Consider the following 27,309-nt stretch of genomic DNA (forward strand, 5'->3'; position numbering starts at 1 on the left):
TATCTATACTTACATTAACTGGTGAAAATGCAGGTGAAAGTTTTAGCTTTTGTCTGATAAATGAACTCCAGGATGCCATTGTGTGTATACTTAAAGATAAACAAATTTTCATTTCGAAATTTTACAGCAGAACGACCAAACAAATAGTGACAGTTAATGTTCAATTTAGGCAGTTAACATTAGCAGCCAACTAGTGAGGAAGTAGCCTCTCTTTTTAAGGAACACTTTAGCAGCTTCGGTAAATGGACAGCACTTACATAGCTCTTTTCTTGTCTTCCGACCACTCAAAGTGCTTTTACACTACATGTCACAGTTACCCTTTCACACAAATATGTACACACTGATGGTAAACGCTTCAATACAAAGTGCCAATCTCCAATCAGGAAGTAATTACATTCATACGCCTGTGGCGATGCCTTTTTCGGTTCAGTGTCCTACCCAAGGAGACTTCGACATGCAGACTGAAGCAATCAGGGATCGAACTGCCAACCTTCCAATTGGGAGACAATGGACTGAGCCACAGCCGCCCACAAGATATTAAAGCTTTCCCTAGCACAGCACAGTAAATATGTTCATGATCAGAATCAGAATCAGAAATACTTTATTAATCCCCTGGGGGAAATTCGGGCACTGATGGAAAAGCAGCACTGTAAAATACAAGAGAGAGCCATTTTAATGCAGTAAACTACATTATCTCTCGATGACAGTCTAACTTCTATAAAACCAGGGTTGAAATATTCAGGGCACATTAAGGAACAAAAACAATTATGGTACAAATGCAATTTCCAGACATTTATAATAAGTTGGTGAGTCAGCTATGACTAAACTAGAATGAATGGCGAAAGAGTGATGCAGAGTTGGCCTTCTTTCTGTTGGACAGGTAGGTGCCTCAAACCGGACAAGTTAACCGACGTTTTAGCATGCTAGCGCAAAGGTTACCGACAGTTAGCATGCTAGCGCAACGGAAACCATGATGCTGTCGGTGTTAGCTGGACGGGGTGGGCGTGTTCTCCTCGAGAGAGTGAGAGCGATGCTGTGTTCGAAATGCCATACATATACTAGCAGTGCGTACTGATTTGGCCAAAATGTAGTATGTAGCATGCAAACAAAAGCAAAATGTGCAGTATGCCAAAAATACCCGGATGTCGTACTGATTCAGGGAAAATCTCCAGTATGCATCGGACCAGTCTACCTCACCTAATGTATCCCACAATGCAAAGCGCTGGAACGTCACAGCGGCAGTTGAAATGACGGACAGCAGCAGCATTCCAGCAGAAGGGGGCGCTACAGCTAAAGAAGCGGTGGTTATTGTTTACTTCCACCTGGCGTAGCATACTTCAAACTACCGCCGAACACAGTATGCAGTATATATCATATAGTCTAGTATGTAGAATATAGTGTTGACAAAATGCAAGGAAAAATCCTACTTATCTTTGACTGCTGGCCAAACAAAACAATACATGAAAAATAAGAAAATAATTAACAAGTTATGAAATAAACAATAAAATATTATAATCTTTATGCTGATGATCATGGTCTAGCATATCAGTAAAAACTCAATAGACTACTTTAGAAAGGTAGAGAACATGAAGATGTCATTTAAATATAAAAGCTGCCATCATTACAATACGGGCCCAGCTGAAAGACAGCAGACTGTAAGCACAGCATGCCAATCACAGCGCACAATACTCTCATATCACTGCCAGTGACAGCGAATCCTCTGGTAACTCGTGTGATGTGGTCTATTGTCTGTGCATATCGCTGATAATGTCATGACCCCGACTGTGAACACTCATTATGCCTGCATTTTATAACATATACAAACACATCACATTTGCATTGTAGCTGTATCATGAATAAAAGAAAGTCTTCAGAACCTCTGAAAGTGTGTTTCTGATGATGCAGATGAAGCAAAACTAAATTCAGTGGAAAGCTGTTTTCCACATGAGCAAGTCTCTCACAAAGCTGGAGCGGAAACAGCTGAGGGACCGTCATCTGTCAGAGACACTGTCATAATAATGTCATTATTCAGCACATTCAGCTGCACTGTTACACTACAAATGTGATGATGCAGAACGATATCTGGAGATACAACTCTGAGATGAATTGTAAAGTCTGTCTCGCACACTCTCCGGACTACGCACACAATACGCAGCGTGCTATGGTGAAACGGGAATAAAGCAACGCGGCAAAGTGTTCAGATTATTTCTGAGTTCAGTTGTCCATCCTTCTTTGCCACCGTGGCACCAAATTCCCCACACAATCTCACTCAAGTGAAGTCTGTCCAGTAGACAAATTCCAAGGTATTCCCACAGCACAGAGCGAGCCTTCTTCTGAGGAGGAGTAAAAAAAAAAAGCTCTGCCTGTCAGATCTGTTTTGTTAAACCAACATGTTTTTTGGTGAGGAGCATGAGTCACACTTCTGTTGTTGTAATTTGTGAGATGTCCTGCCATCTGCTGTGTACAATTGTGTGTGTGTGTGTGTGTGTGTGAGTGTCTGTGACTGACTCATGAGCAGAGAAAAGGAGACAGAGGGAGACAAGAAAGTGATTTATTTACTGTTGGAGAAAAATGAACTGCAAATACAAATAAAGATAGTTCAGTAGGTTTGTTTTGAAGCTAGTGCGCTTGCAAGTGATTATTTTTGCATTTAACTAAATAAATGCATAACATTTTTAAAGAGCGCTTCGGTTTGTTTGCATGTGTGTGTTTATGTTTCGTAAAAGACGTATTCTTAACTGCATTATGTGTTCATAAATGTACACCTGGTGTGCAGCAGAAACAAGCATCGTCATGCTCCCGTGTCTATTTTCTGAAACGGCTGTGCCCCAGGAACGGGCTTTTTGGGAAGGATGGTGATGTTTCAGAAGGTTTAGGGAGAAACAGAAGAAGAATACACAAGCAGGAAAATGGGCCATCTGCTCGAGTTTTTAGGATTTACTCTAGAAAAGAACGCAGCACAGGCATTTGCATAAATATTCTTCTCCTCTTGGCTAAACACTGATAGATAGATAACAATTCAAGCTGTTCTGTAATAAAGCGAGGAACAGGAAAACTGCTTTATTAACCTTGTTCAATATTTTAACATGATAGTTCCAGTAAAAATAAAGCTTCACAGTGCAACAATGACGTCCCTAAAATGAGGCATGTATTAAATTAATCCAGTGGATCCAACAACACTGCTACCGGTTGTCTCAAAGTGTACTGTAGACCAAAACTAGAACTTGAATCTGCATTTCACACAGGTGGAGATACGACTGATACACACAAAGTGCTGATGTATAGCGATTCCTTTCAGCGTTCTCTCTGGTCAATTCATCACTGCAGCATGTGGATGCTGCTCCTGCCGAGTTTGGCGAGGAACGCGGTCCAAATTGCGGCTCTGTTGTTTGTTATGTTTTGCTGTTTTGTGTGTTTCTGTGCATAATATTTTAGTTGTCCTCATTCATTAATCATTTCTGCCAGCTTAAATAATGTTGGTATATTTCCCTTCAATTACTGCTTAAGGAATAAATGCCAAATATTGATATTTTAATTTACAAATATAAGGCGCTTCAAACAGGTTTCCCTGCGATTTTGACTCACCATGTCACTACTTCATGACTTATGACATGAATGAGGGTAACGTGAACGGAAATTAATTGGCTGCAGAAGAAGTAGGCAGCAACATAGAAGAAGAAGGAGGAGGAGAAAAAGCTGCCACTTTCATACCCAAAGTCTTTATTTGTTTTTACAGTTGTTCTTTATTTCTGTAAAATTAATTTTCAGACTGAAAACACGTAGGCCCTACATTAGCCCCTTTTACACTGCCAGTTCAAGGTGGGATTATTACGCCTCTGTTACATTTCGGCTTCTATGTAAAACACACGGAGGTGGAACGGTGGGGCGAAGTCGTTCCACCTCTGAGCCGGCATCGGAGGTAGTAACAGAGGCGAAGTGGCATCCGTATAAAAAGCGGAGCCGGCAGGTCAGAACAGCGCCGTGTGTGAAATGAGCATGCACGGTTTATTTACACCTCGTACACATTTTTCTTCCACCAGAACACTGTGTAAAAACACACTCTGGCGGCTTTACGCCGGCGTTGCTTGGCCCAATGTAACCAATGGAAGGCGAAGCTTCGTTATGGCGCTAAGGCAGAACCGCAGTGTAACAAGGGCTATCGTTTCATCTCAGTTTGTGTCAAATTCTGACACCAATTGCAGTGAATAAATACATGAATCCTGCACTTGTTCCAGGTGCATTTTTGGATTCTTCAGTTAATTAGATATGGTGCTATTATCGTTATCGTGGACCACGTATTGCGCATTGTATCGTGAGGTACTCTGCAATTCCCACCCCTACTCCATAATATGCAAGCCACAAAATAGAAGTATTAATGTTTAGAAAAAACATTATCTCACTGCCTTACTTTTAAATTGCAGAAGCCGCTTTATTATGTAGTTTTCTAAAAATGTGCACCATACCACATTCAGGCTTTGAAATCCCCATAAACCTTTAAAATGCCATTGATTTAAAGGTAAAGACCAAAATATGAAGTGTACGGCAACATGAAACTGTGGAAGCAAGATATTAAACCTCATGCAGTAAAAAGTACACATCATAAGACATGAGCAGCTAAGTAAGCACATAAAATAAAAACATCCTGATTAGGGCCATGATGTTGCTGCTCATGTGTATTCTTGCTTGCAAACACTTTCTAATGGATTAACCCCACAGATGGGGCGCCCAGATGCTCGGTAGTTAGCACTGCGGGCTCATGTGGAGTTTCCACATCCCTCCCTTATTACAGGGAGTTTAGTCTGGAGCTTCGGTTTTCTTCCACGATCTGAAGCCATATTGAGTTTGGTTGGTCGGAGACTGTAAATTGGCTGTTTAGTCCGGCATGTTTACCTTCAATTTGTCTAATGATGGGATAACCACACAATGTTTTACCTGCAGTTTGAAGGCAACAAAACCACACAACAGGTGTAAAAGGGCCAAATGTTTCACTTTATTAGACCACTTCCTGATTACGCAGCTTCAAAGCTATGCTGTTGTGCTCCCTCTAACCAAGAATTAGTGTTGCATTTTGCACGTCTGTGACAGAGTATGTAAGCAAGTCACTGCCAGAGTCGAGAAGCGCAAGATATTAACAGACATTTTTTTACCTACACAACTATCCACACAAGTCTCGGTGCGTTTACCGGCTTTAATTCTGTTTCCTCAGAAACTCTCTCTTCATCTAATTTTAGCCAAATACCCCTGACAGGATTTGAGCTGCGAATGGTGGTGAGGGAAGGTGAGTGAAGGGGTGTGCACACAGAGGCTGACAGCACCGGGATAAACATTTAGCATCCTGTCGCTGCTGAATGAGTCACACGTGTTTTATTGTCAGGATGCAACATAGGCAGAAATTGTAGGAGGGGTAACAATGGCATCTGCAGCGAGCTCTCCACATGCAGCCATTTCCTATCAGCTCATTTGTCACCTAATGTAGGGTCTTGTTGGTGATGTTTGTTTTTTATTGCTCATTAAACAATATTATTACCGTAGGTTCTGCTTGTGTCAGCTCTTTCTCCAAAATAATGCTGATGACATGGCAGAGAGACAACTGCTAACGGATTTAAAGTAATTACCTCGGTCCACCAGGTGTTAACCAAGCTGCCTGTGTGTGTGTGTGTGTGTGTGTGTGTGTGTGTGTGTGTGTGTGTTTACAATGTGTGGGATTATGGGGTCATATCTAATTTTTTTTTTTTTTAAGTGTCCTGCCTTTACTGGTTGTATAACAAAAGCTAACAAATGCTTCAGGTGATCTTATTTCCTGTTCCTAGAATGTGTACATTTACATAAAGTTTGAATTTTTGAACATTAGGCGTTAACTGATAATAACTAATCAGTATGTTTTTTTTATGCTTGCCTTTAAGTTAAATATTTCATGTTTAGGTGAAGAATAGCCTATTTTGTTCATTTTTTGATAAATATGTACTGTCACTTTAAGAGAGCGCACCCCGGCGCATGTACTTCTGTGACGCTGTTGTACGGTGCATTGTGTAGAGGCTAGACTAGCTGTGGAGTCACACGGGGTTTATACCGTGTCCTGTCCCGTTACATTTTATGTTCAGTGGATGAACATACTTGTGACACCTGTGGAATAAAGTTTTGTGTTTTCTCAACTCTACGAAAATCACGTGGATTTGTAAAACTACAGCGATTGGACACGTGTAAGCCAAGGCTACCAGCTAGGTTGTGTTTTCTGCGGTAACTCTGATCATCTGAATTGTTGCCAACTGATTTTCTTATTGGTCACTCGGCTATTTGTGTAAATGCTAATGTTGCTAGGCCCTAACCCAGTTGGTTCTTGTTGTACAGGAAGATAACACAATCCAATCCATTATAGAACTTGTAATAAATTCTAATAAGAGGAACAAAGACAGATGCAGTCAAGGCGTCTGACAGTTCATTAAGATGGTATCTCAGACCGCAGTGATCACCAGTAACCTTTCAACCACTCAGGGATTCAATCTTGTTACGACTCTCGTCACATCACGACAATACAGATGAATTTACACATTAGTGACACTTTGATCAACGTCGCATTAAATGATACTTCTGACACATCTGAGGGAAAATCTAGCAGGAGGGCTCCATCATAAAACAAAGAGCAGACCAGTACTTGGAAAGCGTGCTCTCACACTGTAGCTAGGCAAACTTGAGTCCCTTCTGGCTACGGTTGAGTGCTACAGTGCCAGGTTTACTTTTTGGCATGAGCTGTACCCTTGTGTGACCTCACTGCTGAGTTCATAGCTCCTGGGAAATGAAGCAGAAGGGCTTTTTTTTTAAACCAAAGGGAGCATTTCTGCTTAAAACCAGTGATCCAGAAGCTTGATTCAGCTTGCCTGTCATGAATGTTGAATAAAAGTAGTCTACATTGTGTGATTCATTGTTTTACCTGTAATAATCACCCATTCAGGAGGCCTCCATGGATTACTCAGCTCATTTTTAGGTTAGGAAACCTGCAGTTTTCACTGTCAAAAAGAATTATCCAAGCACCTAGAAACAAGCTGAGCTTAACCTTAGCAACAGCGCAGCTCAGAGTGCCCCTCCACCCTGCCAGTGATGACCAAGCTCTAACTGTAGCGTGCTTTCTTACAGAACAGAGATGTGTAACTGCGGCCGGATGGGAGTACTGTGAAGCGTGAGTTCAGGGGGTGGCTGAGGTCGTGTGCTATGGGGAGTGCTATGCGTGCGATGGCAGTGTCAATAAGGGCCGGGAGCTTTGCAGTAGGGAGGCCACGAACTTTGGAGGCAATGTGTGTGATTTTTAGGAGTTAGCGAAGCAGTAGAGGAGGAGGAGGGTGGGCTCTGTGATGCCGCTGTACAAAAAGGAGAAGAAGTTTCGGTGTGACTGAGAGAGCATAGAGTTTCTGGATGGCAGAGAGCCTCTGTGTTTCTAAACAAAGCAGGGAACAGCAGTGACAGTTAAGACGGATATTCTGCTGAGTCAGGGCTCTGTTCTTGTGTCTGTATTGATTCAGCACCTGTCATATAGAGCCACTCCATCCAGCAGCCTATAGGCAATCGAGAACAGATGGCTATGGCTTGTAGTTCAACACAGGCCGTGCTACCGCAAACACAAGTCAACAACTTTCCTCTTACGTGCCTCTTAGTGCTTCCGCAACACGATTAAAACACATTTAATGTCACGCTTACAAATACTTAATTTAAACCTCAGCTCAGCATCATCACATCAAATCCATAGAAGCTACAATCGAGTATCGCACCCTGCCACTGCACCTCCACTGGAGAAGCATCACAGCCTGCCCTCTGCCACTGCTCCATCTGCTACTTCACCACACTCGGGGTCTAAAGCTAGTCCCATTCATAGTTTTAACGGTAAGCTGACTTTCCAATTGTAACCTGAGCAAAAATGTTGTTGCATAAAATTGAAAGGAACTTTCACGCATGTGCATGACTACAAAAAACTCCGACAGTAGGAACAGGCTAAACTCTGACACGTCAAGCTGCGTATGTGAGCATGTGGCTGTGTTTTAAACCTGACAGATTGGTGACCTGTCCAGATTGTGCCCTGCCACTCACCAAATGCATGCTGGGTAAGGCTCCACCCCCCTAAAGCTATTGAAGGATGAGCAGAAAGACATGGATAAATGGCTGGATTTTGACACAGATTTTAGAATTGTCACCAACTATAGAGCCAATGATACTAATGATGTTGCTGTCCTGCATGTTTGCAGAAATGTGGCTAAGGCCAATAATTTGATTTTAGAATAAACTACCACAATTTAGTACCTTATAGAGCACTTTATGTTTGGGCTACTCTTTTGTTTTTTCTTTCTTTTATGGAGGTTTTATTTCAACAAGACAAGAGAACAGATTTTCTGCCTGCTTGAATTGTTTGCAGTTTTTCTAACCATCATTCTTAATTAAATCACCTATAAATACACATTTGAACTCTTTCATTTGCTTTAACATATGCCATGCCAATACCAAATATAACCAAAATATTATAGGCAAGATTTTGCCACCATAACTCAATTGAGGAAAAAGTCACTCATGCAAAAACATTCACATTCGCATTGACAGTCTTTTCTGTTAAACTCTCATAATTCATTCACTCCAAAAAAAAAAAATCAATTCAATATCCAAAGTGCAGCATTTCTACAAAATGCTTTCAATTTGCCCCTTTGGGATCACTATCTCTTAATTTATATCCCGACTAATGGTCTCAGAGGAAGACTCGAGATCAAGACTCCTCCCTCTGTGGGCCAATGCTGACATGGATTAACTTCAATACCATGAATGTATTAACAAATGAGGTTAATACATGATAAGCATTCAGGGAGCAGAGAAATAAGGTCAAACCAAGTGCTAAAACAAGCAGCATTCGGCCTTTTGAAAGCCCTCATGTTTATTTATACGTAGCAGCAACACGACATGCATGCCACAAATATATATGAGAAGAAGTAACACAAGGTTACTGCTGAATCATACAATTGCGTATTTCTTTCATTGATCACATCCTAGTGTACACGACTTACAGAAAGAAGTGTTAAGGTTTACTGTGTGCCTGTTAGGGCCTGTGTCCACTAACGGCACTTTTTGTGCTGGCAGCGCCCACGACCTCAATTTCAGAGCGCTTCTCGCTGGCACTGTTGCTAGGTTACTTTTATTTCTCTTGGTAATGACCGTTGTGTCTGTTTTAAATCGCTCTGTATGTTTAATGTTTGCATACATAGAACAAAAGAAAACATTAAAATGATGGAAAGAAGTCGTGTTCTGCATTAGCAGCTGCTCTACACATGGAAATCGTACCCTCGAAAAAACTATACGCTTCATCTCCGCTATTGGTGTTGATTAGTCCCGCCTCTTCTTTTTTTTGATTGGTCGGTGACGGGGAAGTGACACTGAAGAATGTGGCAGTGTTCCAAAAGTTGAACTATTTTCAGCTGAGAGCGCTGTGAGCACAGCAACAGCAGTGTTTTTGCACTGAGGATGCACAGAAAACACTGAACTGCATTGGTTTTGTATAGAAAAAATAGACGCTGCCAGCGCAAAAAAAACGCTGTTTGTGTATAAAGTACTTCATCTATCTATTATCGTCATCATCTGGTGGACACAGGACCTTGATTCTTCCTCTCCCTGCAGGAGGAGGGTGAAAAATGTCTTTAAAAAGATACTCCACAGGTTTCCAGAGAGACAGAACCCTCCTCAATATTCTTAGCACCAGAGTTTTGCTGAATACATATGCATATTTGTCACAGATAAAAATACTCAAAAGTTTAAACTCTGCTTGCACTGCATAAAATGGGCATCAGAGCCTCTTTACTATCCAACACTAACTTTGTGACTACAATCCCTGTCATTTGTCATTATGGAAAGTTAATATGCCGACACTGCACTGACCCAGATTCAGAGCGAAGTTAAGCACATACACACACTTGGCGGAGCGGTGGGGGAGTCTCTAAAAGCAGAAGTCAAGGCTCAACCTGTCATATCGCTGCTCTCCAGAGCTGTGTTCTCGTGGCGGCCAAAAAAAGCTGATCAAAGTGGAGCGCAACCTGTGAAATTATCAAAGCAACCTTATTTTAAACACAGAATGCACACGCTGCAGAGTTGAATAAACACTCGAAAAACCACATCTTCTGAAGACAAATGCCCCCGATCGGCTGGAGGGTGTCAATAAAAATTCTATATGGGGACACTTCAAACAGGTTGAAGTTTCTCCTGCAAGCCAGTATCTGCCAGATGTGTTTTATACTGTCTTTTAAAACCTGGTCCGACCCCATTTATCCTTCAGACACATAAAACCTTTGTACAAAAGTTGTTTTTTATTTCTTACTGTTAAGGATAGGCCTGTGTTAGGAATGGCATTAAAGTGAGTTTTGGCTTGAACTAAAAAAACATGAACCATCAAATGATGATGCGATTAGTAGTTTTGTTCATTCTAAAAGTGTCTCTTTGGCATTACTGTCTATCCTAGGAAGTTCCTATGGTACAATGGATCCCAGACTTTTTCTGCAGAGCCCCCCTTTGGAAGCTGAAACTATTTTCAAGCCACCCCTACCCCTCACCATACACAGACACATAAACATCTAAAACACACTATCAGACAGACCTTTCCTTCTAGATCTTTCAGATATATTTGAAACATTGTAAAAGTTGCTATTCTATATTTTTGGCAGACAGAGGAAGCAATTCCACATTTTTGGAGTTGACCAACTCCCTGGAAATAAACTTGATGAAAATCTTTGACAGATTCACACTTGCAGTCCGTTGAAAATGTCAATGACTTGTGCTACAGGTCTTCTCAAGTCTGGGATGCAGCCGAGAGACTGCCACTCTTAGTTCATTTCCAATGCCCAGCTTTTATCTGTATTTAGTCTTGATTTAGACAACTGCAGAAGAAGTCTCACACAGGTAGGACGTGGCAAAAGGAAGGAGTGTGGCCAGGCTTCTCCTGCCTAGCAGTGGGTACTCCTGTAAATGCAGCCACTCTCTTGGACTTAAACTGCAGCCTCATTGTTGAATGAGAGGTGACATCAATGAGACATGACTTGGCATATTTTCTTGTCTTTGTTTGAGTAGTGCCGTTTGGTGTGGATTGCTAGCATTTCAGAGCTGTGTGCATTGTTCTTATTTAGCCTTTCCGCAGCCATCATTTTAAATAGTCTGACATGGTGACACTGAAATCTTTCAGACTTTGAAACTTGTTTCCTGCTAGCAGGCTATTACGTGAACCCTTAAATTAGCGAACAATTCCGTTCATGTTGGTGGAGTTGTTTATGGACCATTACCTCTTCTGGTAATAGTCCATTAAAACCAGCACCTTCAGCAGTTTAACAAAACTGTGCAAACCATTACAGGATCTTTGTGTTTTATTCATGTCTCTGTGCTGCATTTAATTGGCGTATTTAAGAGAGGGCACGGCTGCTGAAAATGCAAAATAATGTTCAAACTGAGACGAAAGCTGAAAAAGAAGAAGCTCAAAGCAGAACACCGGTGTGATGAGCGCACTGGTTGGACGTTGCAGTAAAAGCATATGGCGAACACTTGGATAGTTCCCAACTAATTCCCAAGATTAACTCTTAACTGCATGGCTATGCAGCAAATATCATTTAAAGTTCCCTTTGAAAAGGCTATTAAAGGCGAATCCGTCTTTCACGCCAACTTTACAGCAATGCATCTGTGTCAACTTAGAACGGCCGAGGCAGACAACTGCTTTCTACTGCAATCACGTTTTGTGCCAAACTTGAGGTTAAAACAATTGTGTTGATTAGTCCAGATTTACAACCATGCAGGAATCTGATGATCTCCAAGTGTTCATTTTCCAAAATGTAAGAGCAGGATGTTTAAGGCAGCCTGTGGAGTGTACTCGTAGTTATGAAAAGAAGAAACTATAAGCTTTGCGAATGTTTAATGAGGAGGAACCTTCGGGGTACACACAGCGCATTCTGGTTAGAAACAATAAATGTTAACATAAATTTTGTTTGTTTACAAGAAACCTCCACAGGGCACCTTTAATCAGGTGAAATCTTCTGTTTTTAAGACTTCCCATACGGTGCTGTCCTTCCATGCTGTGAAAGCAGTCCCATTTAATTGTGTTTCACAAATGAGTCAATCTGTTTTTCATCTTGCCTGCAGGCAAGACTCACTTTTTCTCATCATTCAAAGTACTCCTTTTCCAGCACCTATTTAACACCTGTTTGTTAAACACTATTGACGCACCTTGTATTTTAAAGCGTTCCATTCTCTGGCAGCTGCTCCCCTTTTTTATTGCACTTTGTTAAGTCAAAGAGCTTTCGAAGAGCAATTCAAAACAAATGTGACAGGATGAGAATGCATCTGCTGTCGGTCTGAACGGGACAATGAGGGTCATGTGACCTGGCTTGCAGCCCTGCTGACAACTCAGCAGACAAAGCTCAGTGTTGATTTGAAATGGGGACCATACAATTCTTTAATTTCCTCTCGACAGGATGACCACTACAAGAATGTTTGATAGGTTGCTTTTACCTGATAGTAGATATTTGCGATGACTTACAACCCTCTTAAGCATAAGTTCTGCACTTCTTAATCTCACAGAGGTAATTATTCACAATTGCAGGGTTGAAGTTGTTCCATTAACATTCTGAAGGTGACTAAAGAAAGTACAAAAGTACAACACTTATCTCACTCAACTGCCACATCGGATCTGAACTCTAAGCACAGACTGCAGCTGTACTGAACGTCTAATACAGTCTCATACAGTACTTTATTAACAAACCACATAATGTGTGAGAGACCATATGCAGAGGGTTGGATGCTTTGACAGGGCACTGTAATGGAATTAACCCTGAACTCTTCAGTTTAGTCGTAGGTAAATGAAACTAATGTTGTCTGATTAACCCATGACAGGGTTGTAGTATAAATGGCTCATCACGGATGTTGCTTTTGAATATAAAACTGTAGTAGTATCTATGAAGACTATAGGCAACCTTGCATTTTTCAAAGTTTAAATGCATTTAAATTCTTGCCTTACAGAGAGTGAAACAAATTTGGGATTTTATATGTTTGTACGATAATGTTGCCCTCTGTATGATGTACGATGAATAATGCCAAAAAAAGGCCAAATGTACGATCATTTTGCCCTTTCAAAGAAACCCACAATAACAGTTCAGCGATGCATCTGTCACTCATTGGATCTCTGCACGAGCAGCTTCCCCGAATGTGCGAGGATTTACGCAGGGACGTGTGTGGCTATTTCAAAAACAGCGCCAAGCGTGTGGCACGGCTGAAAGAGTTTCCTTTTTGAGCCGCCACAGACCCGCTGGCTCTCTCTGCAACGAGTTGTCAAGCGAATGTGCGCACAGTGAGACGCTCTGAGGCTTTTCTTCACCAACCAGATATAGATATGGTGCTTTTATTTTGAAGGGTAATAACGGAAGGAATGTGTGTAATGGGCTGCAGTTGACTCTGTTGTGTGAAGCATACAGTTGCTGTCTTGTACAAAGGACGGGACCTCCGTGTTGTTACATTAATATGGTGCGCAGGGCAGAGTTTTGCAATTCAGTGTGGCAATTTGATTTATGGTTTCTTTTTCTCATGTACAATAAAATATGTAAAATTCGTTAACTTTAAAGCTGCAGTACGATATTGCTGTATTTTCAGTCTGGTTACACTGATTATCACTTATGGTTATATTCAATCTTAAATATATGGCAGTAGATCGAGCAAAGCCATCTGCCTTCTGGGAGCCACACAGTGTATTCCAAATCAAAACAAAGAAATCATTTCAACCCTCGCGTGTGTACAATGATTTTGCACTGCTGTGAAGGGTACTTCAAATCACTGAAATTAACGGGTCATGGACTGTACTTAAAAAGCGCTTTTCTAGTCTTCTGGCCACTCGAAGCTTATTTTACACTACATGTCACATTCACCCATTCCCATGCTGATAGCAGAGGCCTAAGTGGCAATCTCCAATCAGTACCCATGCACATTCATACCCTATGGTTATGCCTTCGGGAGCAATTTGGGTTTCAGTGTCTTGCCCAAGGAAACTTCGACATGTGACTGCAGCAGTCAGGGATCGACCCCCCTACCTCACTCTACCGCTGAGCCACAGCCGCCCAGAGATGAAGCTAAATGTGTCATCCTGAATGTTTAAAATGATCATATGAAAATGTGTACATTTATAAAGTAATATGTAGCGGAAACTAAGGGAGAAAGAAACTGTAAGAGGCAGAAATTACAGACTGCATTCCTTCAATGTTTTTCATAGATGTTCGAAATGTCAGCACCAGTCGCCTCGCATGCTCTTTGCTCATACCCTTTACAGGTTATAGGTTCAGGAAAGCCTGTAGCGTTAGACATACGTGCGTTGGCTTAAGGAGACAGAAGATAAAGGACAATTACAGAAGCAGTACCAGTAATCAATTTGTCATTGTTCAGCACACAAGTGGCTGCTTATGCAACAAGACACGACATAATCAACACCTAGAATGGCAATTCAGGTGCCTGGTAGAGGTATAAAAATCTAGACATATGGGGAATGATTGTATAAAACATAATTAAGGAGATACTGCCATCACTGCTAGCATGTATATATTTTTTTATTTTAGAAATTAACGCTCTTACTGTATATTTATGTAGTTGAAAGGATTCTTCTTCTTTTTTTTTTACCTCTAAGCATCAGTAACGCATCTTTTCTATCCACTGAAACTGCAATTATGTCAGTCAGCATGGTTATTATCATCCCCTCCTCTTTGAATGCGCTAAACCAGTGTTATTAATGGATAATTGTGAGTGACAGCAGAAGAGAACAGAGGGAAGAGTATAATAGGAAGCACACTCAACAAACATTTGAGGATAATTTCTGAGGAAGTGGGGAAGCCACTAAAAAATGTGTGACGCATCTCTGTGAATATCTGTAAGCAGCTGGTGCATTCTAAGCCTTTAACACCCCAGTTTTTGGGTTATTTATAGAAAAGATCTATCTTATCTTGACTTAAGCGGTTCATTTCAATTTGTATGAAATGTATGTATTGAAAAAAAAAAAGGGCCTAGATCCTACAATGGCCCCTGGTCAGCATATGGATTTTCTGTAAGAGGTGTAAAGAAAAGCAGCCACCTAACAATAGAAAAGTTAACGCACCAAGACAGAGCACACACAGAGTGGGGGAGGAGCCGGGCCAATATGTGGGGCCCACACTGGTCCCAGATGCAGCCTGTGGTGGGGGTGGATAGAAAGACGAGTGAGGCCTCAGAGAGAATGAACAACTGAGAGGATGAGACACTTGAATAGCCTCCAGCTAGACTCTGAACAGATTTGTTTTTGATAGATTCAAAACAATAAGCCGGCGCTATAGCAGACAGACACGCAGCGGCGGCAGGGAGAGAACTTTCTAGTATCACAAGTGTGTCAACATGACCTCTCTTGGCTAGAACAACAATAATTGAATGAATGACACCAATTGTTTGCACACAAATTACGCACAGCTCACCAATCCTCATTGTCGGTGCTCGTCCGTCGATGCCTACATGCTACATCCACAAAATTCACCATGACGCCTGTTTCTATGGAAAGGGAGAGTTATCTGTTCCCTGCTGAGACTGACAGGAAGTAGTTTAGGAGCTTAGTTTGACAAGTTTTAATCCATGTCTGACATTTGTACCCATGATTGTTATACCTGCAACTTCATTAACATCCTAAAAGGTAAAAAATAGTTTTATTTCATAGTGAGCGTTTGAGTTGTTCCAATACAGACTGGAAATATACAGCATCAAACACGCCTCCAATAAGGCCAAACATTTTGTATTGGCGAGCAGTGTTTCCCACAGGAGTTTGTGGGACTATGGAGGGTGGACGGTGAATCCTCAAGGGGGGTCCACAATCTGGTGCACCAAAATTAAGAGGCTAGAAATGTGTGCTCTTGTAAACAAATTGGTTGTAGCCTATGATTATATAGCAAGCGAGAGAGTTGCAAATCGACCTGTGGGCTGCAGTTGTGTGACCAATACGTTATGTCATCTACCATTTCTAACGATGTTCAAATGTAAATTTAATCAGCGCGATTAGCCCGGTGACGGTAACTTTTGGAAATGAAGTCTCGCTGTATCCCGCTGCCTGTCGCCACACAGTCTTACGCTGTGTGTGGGCTGCAGCTCCGCTGAAGCAAACACTCTGCGGCACTTCCGCTCCGTTACCAGCATCTGTGGCCACAGCATTAACGAGCACCGGGACGAGGTGCGTAACTAAAAGCAAGCCTGATCATCCCGCCGACTTTATTAGGGACAGCAGCAGTGTCGTGTGCATGTTTACAGTTTACAGGTGACGCACAGACACTGCAGATCAGCATCAGTTCACTCTGTGCTCTGATGAAGAGCTGCATTGTGATATCAGACCGACTTTTGTTGTACATTAGTGACGGAGAATGAAAAAGTGGCGAGTTCTCCTTTTGCAACAATAAAGTAGCAGCTCTACCTGTTTCAGTTCAATTGCCTCACAAACGCTCATCCTGCAATGTGGCTATTGCACATGTGCACTTCAGAACTTCATTAAACTGCGGCTGGACATATTAGACTATGGCGGGCCACCTCAGTCTAGGTAATTAATGGGAAACACTGGTGAGTAAGAAAGTGAAAGCACCAATCCTCTACCATGACTTATTAGCCGCTCCCAAAAATGGACTTGTTTCTTTTCTCCAAAATTATCTTTGCCACAACCAACTTCTGTTTTAGAGGGGCGAAGAGAAACAGTGAGCCTCTATCGTAGTTTGCAGAGTTGGTTAGTTCCAATCACACAAGTTTACTTTAATTTAAAGTGGTTGTACAGAGGTAAAGTCCTCGTCGCATTGGCCACAGGTTTGACTCCGACTCACAATCCTTTGATGCTAGCATCTCCACTTTCTCTACCCCATATTTCCTGTCACTCCGTCCTTTCAAGATAACAAAAATCGTCAAAATCGTAAAATAAAGCAGTTTCATGGTTCACTGTTTCTCCGACAATCTTTGGCAGACAATCGGTGTCAGGAGAGGTACAAAGATGAGTTTCCAATAATGTTCGCTTAGCTTGTTTCTAGGTTAGCATTCTTGAGGGCACTGAGCCGGGACATACAACAATGATAAAGCAATATCACACCCATACAGGTTTTGGTAGTAGCCTGTAGCCTACAGCTGTTTAATACTAATAATAGCATGTATTTTTCACTCTTATTGTTTTATTTTAGTGCTCTGTATTGTAATCAGAATCTGTGAAAAAAAGGGCTGCTGGTTCAGCTCAGTTGGTAGAGCAGGGGCCCCATGTACAGAGGCTACAGTCCTCATCGCACTGATCGCAGGCTCGACTCCCGGTCTGCTGGTCATTTGGTGCATGTCATCCCTCCACTCTCTACTCCCCACAGTTCCTGTCTCTCTCCAGCTGTCCTATATAATAAAGGCAAAAAAATTATAATCTTAGAATCTGGGGGAAAAATGGTAAAAAAAAAAAAGAAATAAACTTAAATTGCAAAAACCATCAGCGATCAATAACTTAAAAGTGTACAAGTGTACTAGGTGATTTCCACAAATCCAAACTATGTAAAAAAGTAAAGGAAAGTAAATACGCACAGCTTAAAAAGACTCTTGGTCATCATGATGACAGCCCTCAATGACAAAGTCAAGTCATGCTGGACCACAGACATGCCCTGAAGTCGATCCATGTCTCACCATGACGACCAGATCCAAAGTGACATGCACATGTAAACATGCAGCTCTAACTTTAAAAGGACAGTCTTTGAAGCCTGCGGTCCGAGCCTTCTGAGTCCACATGAAAAACATGAATTCTAAGTGTGAGATGCAGCCAGATATAAAAGTGATGAAATGATCCACAGCAGCCGGACAAATCATCCGAGGTGGTTCTTCGTGTACTGGCGAACAAAGGCTTTGTTGTCACTCCATGCTCGCTGAAGCTCTGGGGCCACCGACCAACAAAAGCAAAATACTTTTAACAACTCAGTCTTCAAAATCAATTACTTTTCCCCAGAGACAGTGACATCTGTGGGAGGCTGGCGGAGAATCATTAAAACTAAAATCTTGGCAGGAGTTCGGCATCACACTCCGGTTACAACATCTCAATGAGAGGAAGGTGCTCGCTGAGAAAATGTTACTCTCTTAGTTCTTAGGAGATATGAAGTCATTGGGATCGCTTTTCAGCGATACGAGTAAAACCTTATCACGGGTAATTTCACCCCTTAATTAAAAACAACTTGAGTTTGGAAGCTTGGTAGTTTGAAAGATTTCCAACAGCGATTGATCAGCTGGAAGCCCCTTATCAAACAAGTGAGCTCATCTGTTGTGACTCGGCAGGAGGATATAGAGTGACACAATATACTGCTACTCTGTACTTAAAAAGACCAGCTTATCTATCTTTAAAAGGAGAAGGTCAGTTTTAAAACTAAGAATAGCAACATTTGAAGAGCTAGCTCATGAAACGCTCCCTGCAAAGAAATATTTAATGAAAAACTGTGTTAAAGGTATCCAGTGAAATGCAGCGAGTACACTTTTCTATGCACAAAGACAGTTTGAAAAAGCTGTCAGCGATAAGAAATGGGGCTAAAAATCTATAACAAAGCCTACTCTGGCTAATATTACATTCACTTTGCAGCACTAATACAAGACCATATGATTGCATGAATATATCGGTCATAAATCGGTCTTGAAAATGCTAAAAAATAAAAGTAATCGTTATAAAAGGAATGTCAAATGTTTGCATTACAAAGCGATTTGGCTGATGGATATCCCAATACGACCACAGGCCAAGTCATACTACATAAATTGACCTCAAGCAAATGCACTATAGTTAAGTGCATGACAACATCACAGCATAAATGGCAGATCAGTGCAGAGAATGGGGAGTGTATTTTTTAAAACTTCAAGGCACATCATGACGTAAATTTTGCATTTCACACTTTTGGATCCATCCTACACATTCAGTTTAGTGACAATCTGTTTGTAGCTTTTGTTAGCTTTAGCAGGGTACACCGATTTTGGGCCCGATTCCACCCTTCAGACAATCGTAAGCAAAGTGGTGTGAGGTCTGTTTAGAGTGATTTTACTTGCCCCGATCTGCTCGGAAGGCCGTCGTGGCCGCACAGATTTCAAATATTAAACATGTTCAATATTTACAATCCGTTATCCAGAAAGCAGAGGACGCAGTCTGTGGATTGTCACGTGGAACGAAACGATAGCCAGTGTGGAATCAAGCTGACTGAAGCAGGAAGCACAACAACCGCAGCCATGGCGACACAAGCAAAGTAACATGTATAGCCCAAGTTCAAGCCGTCGCCACCACTTCATCCATGGTAAATTCTTCTTAAAGTCTTAAAGTTTTTAGTAAAAAGTCCAAAAATTTTCAGCGACAATTCTTACTGCCCGTCGTCCGCCATGTTTGTTTACTCTAAAGTCTCATAACATTGTTGCTCTCCACACACTATAGGAGCAAAACTGTTAAATCTATGACTCTATATATATATATACGATATATGATTATATGTCGTCATGCGTGGGGTCTCTCACATTTTCAACATCTGTTAAGATTTTAAAAATGTTTTCGTGAGGGTAAACATAGCCTGGCTCCAATCTGGCTGAATATAAGATCGGAGCTAAATAAAATCTAATACTTTGATTATTGTGATAGTCGACTTCTTGAAACGATTAGTGCATAATTACTTTATGGCTCTAATTTAGCTATCGGCTTTTAAATTTAGTTGGAGGTTCTTTGAAAGCATGTGGTAACCTTCAAAAAAAGACAACAAATATGAATTCTTCATTCAAAAATATGTAATCTAATAAACTTTGCTGCTGATTTGGCTCCTACTGATACAAGAGATAAATAAAAGGAGAAAGAAAAAAGGGATACCCTAACCCAGACTTCAGAAGTTTTAGGACCCGGTGTTGTTGCATCGGCTGTCACCAGTTTGCTACGTTTCGTTCACCTGTTGCGTCCCGGTCGCTGTTGTGCACGCGCAACTCTCAGCAGACAGTGAGGATGCGAGATGTCTCTCAGCAAACTCGGCTCCGGAAAACGATGCTTTATCCGTGCACAGCATGAAAACATGCGTGATGACGTAACCGACTATCAACAATTTAATTCATTGGCAACCATGACCGATTAAATCATCTAATCGTTGCACCCCTAGAGCACATGTTTGTATTTAATATATATTCTATTAGCTGTAGAAAATATCAGTCTGACTTCTGATGACTTGCAGTGCTTTGTGAGCATTTTCTTGCTGAAATGTTATTTTACCACACCCACATCCATGCAGAGGATTGGTGTATGGGTAGATTTTTTTAATGATGGTCCTATGGAGAATAAGCTAGGCTGTAACAATATTAACGTTGACTGCAAGGCCGCTTTTGTGGGGTATTGTGGGTCTAATCTTAGCGTACTAATAGACATGAAAAGGAACTTAAGAGACTAACCTTGTTCTTCCTCGCTGCACCAAGCTGCTGCTGACACTATACTTTCAAGCATTGCTGGATCATCTACTTTATTGTCCCCCCTGAAACAATAAAGTGCTCTTTCCTTTTTCTTTTTTTTTTGCCTCATTGTCCAGTGTGGAATAATGTCAAGAAAACAGCACATCCGAGTCACATAGGCTAAGTAAAAGTCCCCTAAACACACACAACATGTTCCCTAAGATACAAGGAAATACACACTTGTGAGAGTGTTTGCCGTCAGGTCAATGCAGTTCCACATTGCAGCATAAAACAAACCCTGTGGTTAGCAGAGTTAAAATTGATGTGGTATAGACGAGAGCGCTGCAACTATTGATTGTCCTGTGTTGTTTCTATTGCCTCATCTCTCATCTCTTAAACAGTATCAAACATTTGTGCAGGAGCTGGAGAGAGAGAAAAGCATGAGAGGAAAGGAGAGGCAATCCTGTTCCAGTTAGCGGGGGAACCATGGCTACCTCAAAGCTGGGCTTCAGAACAACAACAGGGGGCTCCATGGTGTTCAGCCAATATCACTGCTTCCTCTCCCGGGAGACGGAGAACACAATGCACCCCTGACTGCCATTGACTCACCCTTAAATTATGGCTTTTCCTTATCCCCAGCAGCAGAAACAGGCTTCATACAGCAAATGGAACACAGTGACCGAGCCACAAACCTTCTGATGATGACATACAGGTGACTCAAACTCTTGTAGCTTTTGTCGTATTAAATGATATTCAGCTCCATTCAAGCTGAAAATAATTTTGTTTCAGTATCTGACACAGTTCACACTAGATCAAACTTGTTCAATCTGCAACAAATCATTGCGACACCAGATTTGTCAAATGCGGTGCCTTTGTAACTCTTTACTTTCCAACATCAAACCACATTTTCTGTTAAGTTTTCACAGAGGATAAAAAACAGTGATAATAAAACATCATGTTGATTACTTAAGCATACTTTGTAATGGTCAAACAGTTAGCAAAATCATGAATATGGATGTAGTCTACTGTAAAATTACCCTAAGGTTAAACAAATAAGCCTTGCATAAAAGATGATCTTAAGCAGATGGTTAGAAAGCGATATGTCCCAAAGGGAAGAGAGGAGTCTGTCCACACTTGGTGGCCTGGAACCACTGCTCTATTGTCTGTGACTATATGGCCAATAACTACAAACATGTCTTAGGTCCTTTATATAGTTCTTGTTAGGCAAAGTGTAATTTTATTTATTACACTTTTGTCTGCAGCTTCAAAGGTTGGGAAATGCATTGGGCTTAACTAATTTAGGGGCAGATGGATCTACTGTAACCGAGAGCAATTTTGGCAAAATCAAATTAATGACATTTTTAATTTACACCAATTTCACATTATTACAAAACAATAACTGTTCCAACCATCCCAAATGTTCCCAAATGTTATATTTTTGAGTTTAAGACTACTTTATCTGTCAAACAAAACATTTAAATTATCTCTTGGGCTCTTGGAAAATGTAATGGGCACTTTTATTTATCTTGTTATATAATAAATGATAAATCAAGCAACAAATAGACAGACTAATTGGATATAAAAATACTCATTTGCTGCAGACCTTCATAAAATTGTGCATTGCATTTGGATATTCTGATGCACTTTATAGAGTATTATAAATGAATGCTTTTATCCTCAGCACTTCTCTGAAACTCAAAAGCGATATTTTATCAGAAACATACATTCGATTATTTAGCTTCATCCTATGCAGACTGTCCTTTCCTCTGGCTTATAAAGTGACATGGTAAACGCGCACAGTCCTTACAGTGAGTCTGTACATGCCTCCTTGCCAATCAAAGGTTCAGAGTCTAAATAAAGCCACTGTGTGACCCCTGCAAGCCTCTGGGATTCCACATATCCAGTTACAGGAAGAGAATGTGGCAAACTACACTGGGGTCACAAAAGCTTTGGCCTGACTCCTGCTGCACTGTACTGCTGAATGCAGAGGGAATGCACACTAAGCCTGGACGATGCATGCCTGAAAACAACACATGCAACACTTTTGATATTTGACAATTTTGCAACAGCTCATGACAAGAAAACCTTTTAACCTAAAAGAGCCAAGAGTATGCTAATAGAAGGCAGACACTGACTTATCACTGACTGATTATAGGCTAGTGACAGAAAATTGTCTTCATGTCGCTTAAACAAACTGCCCCCATTGTCAAAACAGCTGACAGAGACTGTAAAGTAACGCTACACTTGCAGGGTGAGGCACGGCAAGGCTGTGCACTTCTTGAGTCAAACACGAACGCGTTGTGAAGAATTCAAAATCATTTGCAGAGATTTACAGGTAAGACTTGAAACTCATGCGCGAGGAAACGAGCGATAATTCATTTGATACAAAGAAGCAAAATTATCAGACAAAGACATTAAAGACCGGGTAGACCACGCGAATTAAAGAGGCTTAAAAAAACTGCAGAATTACTGCCCAGCCTCTTGACGGCGAAACAGCCTTTAATGCAGATGTGAGATTGTGTTTTTACCAGCATAAAAGTGTCCGGTGTCAGTTAGCTTAGCGGCTCCACTAGCCTAGCAGCCTAGCTCGTCTCTGCCCGACAGGCTCTCCTAAATCAGTCGGAGCAGGCTTTCAGCACTGGGCTCACTGGATAGCAGTGCTCGGGGTACGGTGTAAATAACATTAGCAGTCGGCGACACTGAGATTATAGCTGCAGCTCAGCACATATATGTACGCTATGGAAACACTTGAATTATGAGCAGTGAAATGTTTCTGTGCAGGGATTTATACACCCCGCGAACTAGCTGAAGCACAATGATGAATGAAAAGGCGGACCTCGCCTAAGCTAATGTTAGCAGTGTAGCGGGTCAGTCAGTGCAGCAAGTGTGATGCTACCGGGATGCTAGCAGAAAAAATCATCCAGTTGGTAAACCTCAGCAGTCCTGTAGCTGACTACTTCACGCTACGCACCTTTAACCGTTGGAGATGACACCTCGTGCAGGTCCACAAACTGTGTTCAACGCCTGGTTTCAGAGAGTATTCCCAAAAAAATGGTGTCCTGTGTAATAAACCCACGGTGCACAGTGAAAATCGACTCAATCCGGACGCTTTCCTCAATCCTGTGGTGCTGAATCTGAGGCTACACGCTTCTGTCGGTGTCTCGGAAATGCCTCCTCCTCCTATGTCTCCCTGCGAAATAATGACCCCTCCCAGCGCTCCTACCACAACAACAGAGGAGGCAGGTGCAGATGATGGTGCGCTAGTAACGGAAAGCCTTGCAATATAGTGGGCTGCGTGGTGGATTCCTGGGTTGTCAAATCAGGAGTCTCTCCGTCGTCGACGCATGCGCAGTAGCCGGTGAGAGGATGCGCCCTGCCAGAGAGCGAATAGTAGGGAGGATTTCTGAGCTTTGCCATATTGTGGGAGGGTGCATGCCGGTTCCAGCTGTCGTAGTAATGATCATGAGTGGAATAAGTGGAGCAGACCGTCTCAAATCCTTATCTTTAGTAAAAGTAGAAATACTATCGCCTCAAATTACTCCATAGCACCTAAAATAATAACATTAGTAGTGTCAGCAAAATTTGCTTGACTTACCAAAAATTAAAGTAGCTACTCGGTAGGAAAAATAACACCTCTAAAAATGTTAATTTATTACAGAATATAATATCATTCTGTTTTAATCACTCGAAACACCTGTAAGAATATTTTAATGTATGTCAATTGACTTAATTTCAGATACAAGATATAGATTTATTGGCCTACTACTGGCTAGATTAGAAATATATACTATTTCATGATGTCATATAGGCATGTGTTTTTTTTTATGAGAAAACTAACTGTGTGTCAAATAAATTTAGTGGAGTAAAAAGAAGAATATTTTCCTCTGTATTACAGTGGACTGGAAGTATGCGGAGGCATTATTTGTAAATACTTAAGTAAAGTACAAGTATGTTAAAAGTTTTAGATTACTCAAGTACAGTAATTGATAAAATGTACATTTCATCAATGGTAATAACTGTGCCAGAAAAAGGGTAACTGGAGCAGGCAGAGTGTGTGAGAGTCATCCACTGTGATGACTCAGGTGCGCTCTGGGTTGAATCTGTTATAAGAACACCAGAATTACCTTCTGTCAATCTCATATGACTAACTGTCCAAATATTTACTTATGTCATCCCACTTCTTCATAGTTGGTTTTCAGTTCATTCAGTTCATGTATCTGGGATAGTAAATAGTCAACAACCAAACATGTCAATTACATGATCCTATTAGATGATTATCTGAATCTTTAGCTCCCCGCCTTAAACGGTAAGTACGTTTAACCTCATTCTTTAGCTTTCCAGTCTGCAACTTGCTCTGCTCAGTTCAGTTCACTTTACTGCTTTCATCTGCTGCAGCAGGGAGCTGTTTTCAGCGGAAAAAAAGAGCAGTGGTGTACTCTGAACTTCTAAATTTCATTTAAGTCAAATAAGCCAAATTTGCAGTTCACAAATAAAGAAGAAAGTTAAAAAATAAACCAGAATACATCACAACAGGCCTGTTTGTGCGCAACTACAGCCTTTTTGCACTGACAAATTAAACTAAATACAAAAATGTATCATCGGTTTAATAATGTAAAGAAAAAGCATCAAACATTTTATTAAAAGCAATGGGAGCAGCAGGACGTCAGCATGAGAAACTGTGTGCTAACAGGCTTTTTCACAGATGTTCTCCTCCTGTGACAATATCTAAAGCATCAATCTAAAGCTATATGTAAGAAAAAAGTCCATATCAAGTCTATTAATACTGTATATGGCTCTTTAAGTTCTAAAAGAAGTTAATGCAAACAGATCCACCTGATAATTGCTAAATATAACCAACAGTCTACGTGTATGATGAGACCCGAGAGAGGTTCAAGGCTAAACACTTTTGCTGAAAGTATTGTATGACAACAGACAGATTGTGCTATAACCACTGCCATATGTGGTGGCAGCTTTCACTGGCATCCTAGCACAACGATCCTCCTTCCGATCTTGTAACAGATTCAGTTTTCAGAGCTGTTAAAAAGTTCCTTTTAGCAGAGACAGTGTGCATAATGCTATAATATTCCTACACTCTCTCAGGGAGTATTCAGGGACAAAAAGACAACCATGACAAATTTAAACACTTACCCATACTTGTCCATCTATCCTTCAATTCTCCACCTTTCGCCTCGGTCTGGGTTAGAGGCTATGCAAGGTTGATCAGGTATCTGTCTAATAACTATGTCCTCCAGCTTTACCTTTACCCATGGCTTTCCCAAGCTTAGAGTGCATATGTATACAGTATAGTCCATAATGCCTGGGGTCTCTCCAGATTCAGGGAGGCTACATAGGGGCATCCTTATCCGAAAGATCCGAACAACCTCAAATTGTTCCTCTTGGAAAGGAGGGAGAGTTCACATCTGAGCCATTTTCAGTAATCTGAGCTCCTCACCCTGTCCCTAAGGGTGAGCCTCAAAGCACCATGAAGGTTACTCATTTCAGCTTCCCCTCTGCCCAGAGCTAAAAACCAGAAGTCATGTTTGGAAAGAAGATTGCTCCATGTAATTCTGAACTTTGCCTTTAGGCTCAACTCTCTCTTTATCTCGACAGTCCAGGTCAGTGCCTGCATAATCACAGACTGTCATCCGCTTGTTAATCTCTCACTCCATCTTAACCTCGCTCTTGAACGAACCTAAACCCAGCTTACCCTCACACCAATGCCAATGCTGGTTTATCACTCCTTTCCTCAGGAAAAGTGGATCTGAGAATTTCAGTGAATTGGTCCTCGGGGGAACCTCTTGGGAGGAAAAAACCTACTGTTGATTATTTTGTGAGTATTTGCCCTGAGTTTGAGTGCAGGTCACTGTTAAAGCTGGAGGAAAACTGGTTGCTGAAATCACATTTCAAATCACTCCTTACTGGAGATGTCCCGAAACGTTTCTTCCTTCCCAGAACCTAGACTCAGGTATTGGCAGATACTGGGTACACCTCCGAACACAGTTAAATATTATTATTAGTGAAAAAACACAGACTTTTTTGCTAGCTATGACTAACATTACACTCTCTGCTAGCACCACACAATTGTTTGTTACAGTCACATGATAACTTACCTGAAACCAGTATGTTTTTGGGGATAATTGCTTCTCATATCAGATCAGTGCATTCATTGGCTGGCATGCATGTGATACCAGATATCGAATTTAAGATGCTGAGTACCGATATGAGTACTAATAATATCATTACAGTTCTCATAATGACTTTAAAAGCATGTTACATTATCATCAGATGTTGATCAGATCCAACTGACATTTTAACACTCAACTTTGTTTTAATGCACAAACATGACACTGCCACACATTTTACTTTCGTCTAACCTATAACACATCCAGTGGATTTCAGTATAACACAACATACCACATATAGTGTAAAAAAAAGGTCATGTGATGAGTACTCCCATTTCTGAGCGCACCTGGATGCAGCACTACACCACGCATCCAACGGAAACGCGGCACTGAGGGAGACATGCCCGGACTTGTTTATTGCACGGAGATATCAGTGATCACCCGACTGACTCTTTTTATCATGTGAGCGTCCATGAATACGTAAGTTAGTTTGCCTTAATGTTTATGTTACACTCCATTAGCTTCAGTTTGGCCGTGAGTGTGTATGTTAGTGCTGTCTGTGAGGACTATAAGTGACATTGCTCCTTCTCCGCCTACCTGCTTAACTAACGGGAGGCTAACGTCAAGTCGTAAAGTGGTATCCGGTGCGGTTGTATCGGCGTAGTTTTACGAGTACGAGTACTTAAGCTCCAATACCGCCCCATACCCGATGGTATGGGTGCATCCCTAATCGTAGGCCCATACCGAGGCTGGT

General features: G+C 41.3%; 1 protein-coding gene across 1 annotated transcript in view; it reads right to left on the reverse strand.

The window, feature by feature from the left end:
* ctnna2 (catenin (cadherin-associated protein), alpha 2) overlaps positions 1-23,578 on the reverse strand; it is a 335,256-nt gene extending 311,678 nt beyond the window's left edge. Inside the window, exon 1 of the mRNA XM_069665324.1 lies at positions 23,405-23,578. The gene's annotated coding sequence lies outside the window, so the exon portion shown is untranslated. The remainder of the gene's footprint in view (positions 1-23,404) is intronic.
* Positions 23,579-27,309: the final 3,731 nt, after the last annotated feature.

Source organism: Semicossyphus pulcher, unplaced genomic scaffold (assembly GCF_022749685.1).
Source record: "Semicossyphus pulcher isolate SPU_LCO1_2020_fin unplaced genomic scaffold, fSemPul1.0.p SCAF_17, whole genome shotgun sequence".
Classification (NCBI taxonomy): Eukaryota; Metazoa; Chordata; class Actinopteri; order Labriformes; family Labridae; genus Semicossyphus; species Semicossyphus pulcher.